We start from the raw sequence: 8,422 nt of genomic DNA, 5'->3' as shown, positions 1-8,422 counted from the left end.
CGAACATCCATACCATGCAGTTCCCTTCGCAATGTTAGCTAGGGCCTGCATTAACTGACATCATAAATGCCTTCGGGTTTCAGCCGATTGTCATTGACAAGGCATGATACTAATCTCCGGTTTCTGTGCGTTAGGATCTTTTACGATCGACATTCCTTGTAGACACTATGAGCAGTTGTTACATCAACAAATCGGGGCACATCATGTACTGTGTAGTCACGGGCACGTCCAAACACGAGAACTTCTTCCTGTCATTGTGTTTTGTCTCCCCCTCTCAGGAGACACCATCTTACCGTAGCATTATCCATCCAGGCGAAAGGTTTGCGTGTTTAATTGAAGGGGAGGGCCATACCGGCAGTAGCGTAGCTGCTGGCAGGGTCTGCCAACCCGGCCAGGCCTCAGTAGGGCTACGAGGCGTCCCGTGTTTCCTTCATCCGGTCCTGATATCTCCTCTCTAGTTTTTCGGGCGGGTAGAGCTCGAAGCCCTAGGAAGAGGGTCTGCCTAGGCGAGGGCAACCTGAAATATTGCCTGGTCCTCCAGCGTGGGGCCTGAATCGTTGGGCCAGCTCCGCAACACTTCTATAACATATTTTCTCAGTCAAAGCCTCGGAAATATTACAGTATACGGAAAAGGACTATGTTTATAACAACATGGAATATGAATGGCTCGAGCAAGAGGAAAAGGGAAGCATTCCAGGAACCAAGGAGGTTCATGTTAGATCTGTGTCTGTTCTCAGCGAAACAAAGGTGAATGGGAAGGGAAATTAAAATATAGCACATTAAATATATTTTTACAGTGGGATTGGAAAGGAGGATAGAAACCAGAGAGGGATTTCAATATCAGTCCATAAGAAACGTAGAAGAGATACCGAATGCTGGAAGGAAACAGATAAAGGGATTATGACTGGAAATCTCAAAATAGGGCCACAAAATTATCATTGTTGGCACTTAAGCACCTGCAAATAACGACGACAGTACAGTTAAAGATGAGTTTTACGATAAAGTAACAAGGGTACTAGAGACCATATGTTTCCCCAAAGAAAAAGTTTAATGGGACATTTTAATGCAAAAGCAGTTATAGCCATCGTAAATGGAGTAGTGGGTGGATACGGTAATGACGCAGTAAATGGCAATGTAGAATATTAGTTGATATATGAAAGACATTGTAACTGAAAATTTTAAATGATGTTTTCCCTCGCAAGTAGACACGTACACAAGGCAGAGCTCTTCCAGAAATATCAAGTTAATAATAAACTGTGTTATTGAAAATAAAAATTCCGACAATACTATCAGAGTCTGCAGAAGTGCAGAATGTGGTCCAGTTCACTTCTTGTTAGATGAAGAGATGGGAATAACATCTAAGGGGCAAAGCAAAATAAAGAGGCAAATTTTCCCGTTAGGGCAGTGCGTACTATGAAATACAACTTAGATTCTTTGAAACAAGAGTTTGCACAATTTCTTTATAAATTACAGTTAGCAGACAAACTGTGGTACCTAGAAGAAGGAACGGCGAAGCATATGTAGCAAGGAATTAAAAGTGCATACACGAAGCTGCATGTGGGTAACAAACAGAAGATGGAAAGTGGTGCCCAAAGTAGTCGATTGAATTCATTTAGGAAAAGATTAACGTAAAAGGGTGATGTATAATAATCGGTTGAGAACAAAGGACAAAAACGATTGAACTCTGTTTGTTAGAATGAATACGGAAGTAAAAGAGGACATCTATAAAAGGAAAAATTAAATCTGGGAAGATAAATGCATGGAAGTCGGTAGAAGCATGGGAGACGAGGGAGGGGAGTGCCACCACCATGGAAAATGTCCGCAATGTATAGAAAGAGGAAAATGAAAGAGTAGACTTTCGTATTATCAGCCTGATAGAATAAGAGAAGCATTTTGCATCTTAAAGGCCTGCCAACAGAAGAAAGTACAGAGTACGAGACAAGAAAGTGGGAGAAGAGAGAGAACCACGAAAAGCTACAGTAGGCAGCTACACAAATGAAAACAAGAAATTCCCAGGTCCTGGAAATGTACCGTCAGCGTCAGGGAGGCATGGCGTAATTATTATGTATAAACATCTGAGCATGTTATTTGATATATGTATGAGGAATGGGGAGTAAATTCAAGCAGAGAAGAACGTAGCATATCTAAGCCCCAAAATGGAAGCAAAAGAGTGTGAAGCAATTGTCACGGCTTAAGTTAAGTGTGACAAGTTGAATTAGAAGGCTGTATGGAAAGATTTTAAAATCGGGAATGGAAAAATTGTTAATGAAGAGCAAGAACAAAATGGCTTTAGAAGAGGCAGATCATGCGTAGATGACATCTCTACCCTAAGACAGGTTATGGAAACGATATTGGAAGAAATATAAGTAGTCATTTGCTCTTCATAGATCTTGAGAAAGCATATGATACAGTGCCACTAAAGATGTTGTTCGAGTTGCTGTGGCCAGGATAATTAAAAAAAAGAATATGTAAGAAGTATCATGAAACTCTACAAGTCAGCAAAATGTGTAATTAAAATGGAGAAGAAATTTCTAGGGAGAGCTTAAAGATCAACTAAATGACTGCAGAAAACTCATTGAGATGTATAAACAAAAGGTGCTGGATCTGTGGTGTAGAAAGTGCTCGAGCGTGGGGACCCAGAGGCGTGGCGCACGAGACACAAGGAGATGAGAGCAGCGCTCGCGGCGGTGTCTGGTGTCCGGCAGCGGCAGCGCCCTCGGTGGTGTGCGAGGATTTGCAAGCTCGACTGAAGTTTCTCATATTGAGAAAATGGAAAGAGCAATCAGTATTTCACCAGAAAAAACTTTTTGTAGCCACTATTAAGTTCATCAATATTTGTTATTGACAACTGGATAGCTGAAGCTGTCATCTTCTGATCTTCAAAATATTGTTGGTTATAATATTGTGTTCCATTATGAGTTTGTCCCTCATACCATGTCGTCGTTATCGTGGAGAATAAACAGCACATTACACAAAGGGATGTCTCTCCCAAGGTGGCTTCCGCCAGCTCCCTCTCCCTGATGATGTCCTCGTCCCCTCCATCTACCCCTCCTCTCAACTTTGACCCTGCCCCGCCCCCCACTTCCGGTGTCCTTTCCTTTCGGCTCCCTCCCTCCCTTCTCTTCTCTTCCCTTCTTTTTCCTTTTCCCAGTCCCCTCCCTCCCCCCTCTTCCCCCCGGCTTCCTCTCCCCCTTCCTCCCTCCCCCCTATCTCCCCTGCCCATGGCATCTCTCCTCTCCCCTCTCGCTCTCCCACTCCCCTTCCTCCTCCTCCTCTCTTGGCAGGTCCCCGGACTCGCACACGCAAAGTGAACTTCCCGCGCCGGAGATCATCGCCTTCTGTGTCTCGTGTGTGTGACGTCGTTTAGTGTTTTTGGTGTCCGCCGTCCCACTACTACGTTCACTTGTGCCGTCGGATTCGTCAGTGTTCTGTGCGCCGTGCCAACGTGTTTTCAGTGTTGTTATCGTCACGTGTGAACGACTCCGTGTCTTTTGTGTCTCTGTGCCCTCTCTCTTTTGCCCGTCACTTTGTTTCATTATCATGCTCCGTTTCTTCTACTATTGTAAACGCTATGGCTGAAGAGCGGCGTAGTGTGCCGCTGCCAGCCTACCTGATTTGTACAGGCTTTAAAATAACAATAAAGTAAAAAACAAAAAAACAAAAAAAACAAAGGGATGTCTCACCTACGTATACCTACGTATAATGTGCTGTATATTCTCCACCATAATTAGGGATAAACTCATAATGGAACACAATATTTTTTTTATATTAGGGGATAGTAACTTCAACTGTCGAAATCGGTCGTCAACACTAAACTTAATTAATACGATATTGATTATAAAAAGTTTTTTCATGCAAGTTTGTTATCGTTTCCCGGCTGGAATATAAATATTTCAATAGATCTGGCCACGTCTTTCTTGCACTACATTGGGTTGTGTCCAAGGGCCTGTATATGACGCTTCCAGGTGTGCCCTGGCTCTTCATAAAAGAATACTGCCGTCTCCCGAAAACGCTCACTGAGAAGGACCGCTTTGACTTGTTGCAGGTGCCCTCTGGGGATATCATGTGGCAGGTGATGTGCCAGTCACACTGAAAGATTGTGAAATCGCCTTAAGAGATTCGTGTGTGATACTCTGTTGAGTTTCTTCTCACATGACAGTGGTGACGTACTGGATAACACTGAGGAATTCTGATGTCGTAGTTGTTGAGTGCAACAGCAGGCAGAGGCGCTGGAGACCATCCAGCCCTGCTACTCCCTAGATCTCCTTAACCGAGTGACCTATTTGTGATTCGTCAATCAGATATGAAGTGTGTGCACAGAATTGGCCCCATTACCAACTACGCACACGAGAAATGGTGGCGTGCAAAGAGACTCAATGCTCTACGTGCGCGTAGTATGTCCTACATTGCAGGTAATACTCAGTTCTGTTATACTGTGTTTCCATTGACGTGGATGTGTTGTGGGATGGCTTGGATGTACCGACAGCTGATGATAATGGTTTGAGTTTTATCATCATTGAAAGACAGGAGCTACATCAGGACCCAGTGATTGTATGAGGAGTTGGTCAAAACTACACCAGGGCCCCAGTGGTTGCGTGAGGTGTTGGCCAATCTTCCGGGTGTTCATATTCTTCTGAAAGCCTCCGTGTAGCGCGAACATTGGGTGCATTCTGTTAGAGCTTGATACGGCCTGTGACTGGCACGTCACCAGATAGTTCAAATGGCTCTGAGTACTATGGAACAACTTCTGAGATCATCAGTCACCTAGAACTTAGAACTACTTAAATCTTACTAACCTCAGGACATCACACACATCCATGTCCGAGGCAGGGTTCGAACCTGCGACCATAGCGGTCGCGCAGCTTCAGACTCTAGCGCCTAAAACCGCTCAGCAACTACAGCCGGCCACCTTAGTTGTGAAAAGCGTGTAGATTATTGCCCCCAGTAACAACTACCCTCAAGATACACTGCCATAGGATCGTGACCGGGCCAAATATCTCACGAAATAAGCGTCAAACGAAAAAACTAAAAAAAACGAAACTCGTCTAGCTTGAAGGGGGGAACCAGATGGCGCTATGGTTGGCCAGCTAGATGGCGCTGCCATAGGTCAATCGGATATCAACAGCGTTTTTTAAAATAGGAACCCCCATTTTTATTACATATTCGTGTAGTACGTAAAGAAATATGAATGTTTTAGTTGGATCACTTTTTTCGCTTTGTGATAGATGGCGCTGTAATAGTCACAAACATATGGCTCACAATTTTAGACGAACAGTTGGTAACAGGTAGGTGTTTTCAAATTAAAACACAGAACGTAGGTACGTTTGAACATTTTATTTCAGTTGTTCCAATGTGATACATGTACCTTTGTGAACTTATCATTTCTGAGAACGTATGCGTGATTACCTGTAAATACCACATTAATGCAATAAATGCTCAAAATGATGTCCGTCAACCTGAATGAATTTGGCAATACGTGTAACGATATTCTTCTCAAAAGCGAGTAGTTTGCCTTCCGTAATGCTCGCACATGCATTGACAATGCTTTGACGCATGTTGTCAGGCGTTGTCGGTGGATCACGATAGCAAATATCCTTCAATTTTCCCCACAGAAACAAATCCGGGGACGTCAGATCCGGTGAACGTGCGGGACATGGTGTGGTGCTTCGACGACCAATCTACCTGTGATGAAATATGCCATTCAGTATCGTTCAACTGCACGCAAGCTATGTGCCGGACATCCATCATGTTGAAAGTGCATCGCCATTCTGTCATGCAGTGAAACATCTTGTAGTGACATCGGTAGAACATTACGTAGGAAATCAGCATACATTGTACCATTTAGATTGCCATCGATAAAATGGGGGCCAATTATCCTTCCTTCCATAATGCCGCACCATACACTAACTTGCCAAGGTCGCTGATGTTCACTTCTCGCAGCCACCGCGGATTTTCCGTTGCCCAATAGTGAATATTATGCCGGTTTACGTTACTGAGGTTGGTGGATGACGCTTCTTCGCTAAATAGAACGCGTGTAAAAAATCTGTCATCGTCCCGTAACTTCTCTTGTGACCAGTGGCAGAACTGTACACGACGTTCAAAGTCGTCGACATGCAATTCCTGGTGCATATAAATATGGTGCGGGTGCAATCGATGCTGATGTAGCATTGTCAACACCGACGTTTTTGAGATTCCCGATTCTCGCGCAGTTTGTCTGCTACTGATTTGCGGATTAGCCGCGACAGCAGCTAAAACACATACCTGGGCATCAGCATTTGTTGCAGGTCGTGGTTGACGTTTCACATGTGAATGAACACTTCCTGTTTCATTAAATTCCTTAAATAACGTTACTATCCGACGAACGGTCCTGACAATTGGATGATGTCGTCCAGGATACCGAGCAGCATAGATAGCACACGCCCGTTGGGCATTTTGATCACAATAGCCATATATCAACTCGATATCGACCTTTTCCACAATTGGTAAACGGTCCATTTTATCACGGGTAATGTATCACGAAGCAAATACCGTCCGCAATGACGGAATGTTACGTGATACCACGTACTTATACGTTTGTGACTATTACAGCGCCACGTGTCACAAAGCGAATAAAGTGATCCAACTAAAACATTCATATTTGTTTACGTACTACACGAATATGTAATAAAAATGGGGGTTCCTACTTTAAGAAACGCAGTTGATATCCGTTTGACCTATGGCAGCGCCATCTAGCGGGCCAACCATAGCGCCATCTGGTTTCCCCCTTCAAGCTAGACGACTACAAAGAACGTTTTTTCGTTTAATGCTTATTTCGTGAGATATTTGGCCCGGTAACTATCAATGGACCAATACTTCTGCGAATGCTTCAGACTAATAAATCAAAAAATTTCTAGCAAAACTAACAACAAAACAGAGATAATTAGAATTTCCCTTGCTGCTCTAACGAACATAGGAGTCCGAGTGTTATAACCTACGTCCAACCTTTGCCAACGCCGAACAGGTTGCTGCATCCTCAAGTTTTACTGTTAAAATATTTCCTGGCATAAAATATTAATAGAACTTAAATTGTTGGATCCGAGTATCCAAGGAAAACTTAAAGTCCACAAGAAGATAAACCATATAGAAGGAACACACTGAAAGTTCCAGAAGGTCAACATTGTCTCAAAAGATTCTGTCAGTGACACTCGATGACTCAGTGTGTTGCCCACAAACTAGACATTGGTAGCACAGATATTCAGCAGAAACTTTTGCAGAGTGTACGACCTGTAATTGAACACTGCTGGCAAAGTCCCATCGCAGTACAGCAGGGCGAGACGGTAAATTCCTCAGAGTGCAGTTATTTTGCTTCCCAAACAGCAAAACTAATCTAATTCCCTCAGAATAGCATAGCATGATTTAATTCCGCTAACTTCCACTATCCTTGTCTTTCTTTTGTTGACATTCACCTCATAACCGCTTCTAAAGATGCTAACACTTTCCGGAAGCTATTTAGGAATAACAGCGATCTGTATCTTATTTTAATGGAAGCAATCAGTGATGATCCCTTATGATGTTTCATTTCGTTACTAGTGACCGGTTTCCGTCTCAGTAGACCATCTCCAGACCAGCGAGTGACACTATTTGTGATCCACGATTATGATGGCAGAGCAGTGCCGAGAGGCACCAGTTCTTAACTACAGCAGAATAGCTGACAACTGGTGCCTCTCCGGCACATACCACAGCTCTGTTCTACTGTGGTTGACCACTGGTACATCCCGGCATAGCTCTTCTCATCATCATCGCGGACCACCAATGGTGTCACTATCTGGTCTGAAGATGGTCCAATGAGACGGAAACCGGTCACTAGTAATGGAATAGAACATCACTTGTTATCACGACCGATTATTTTCGTTAAAACTGTACATTTCGTTCAAGTAATCTTCCAAATCGATTCTCGTCTCTGGTAGCATTACAGCGTCATCGGAAAGCTGAGCAGCTTTTATTTCTTCTCCCTTTTCCAAACTCTACCACGAATTCCTTTTCTCCTTGCTCAATGTAGTAATTGAGATCCTTGCGACGCAGTTCCGTCTCACGTCGCTAGGGAACTAAAAAGATCCACGGCCTCCATCGGCTCGTTACAGACTAACAAGGTAATTATGATTTATTTGGTTTGTTACCGCAATTATCCTTTTTTGTGAAAGCCGGTCAGAGTGGCCGTGCGGATCTAGGCGCTACAGTCTTGAACCGAGCGACCGCTACGGTAGCAGGTTCGAATCCTGCCTCGGGCATAGATGTGTGTGATGTCCTTAGGTTAGTTAGGTTTAAGTTGTTCTAAGTCTAGGGGATTGATGACCTCAGATGTTAAGTCCCATATTTTTTTTTTCTTTATTGGATTTCAATTCACGCCCCCCGCCCCCCCCCCCCCCCCGCAACAAGAATAGAA

Source organism: Schistocerca americana, chromosome 1, assembly GCF_021461395.2.
Source record: "Schistocerca americana isolate TAMUIC-IGC-003095 chromosome 1, iqSchAmer2.1, whole genome shotgun sequence".
Taxonomy (NCBI): domain Eukaryota; kingdom Metazoa; phylum Arthropoda; class Insecta; order Orthoptera; family Acrididae; genus Schistocerca; species Schistocerca americana.
Note: the sequence above shows the minus strand (reverse complement) of the source record.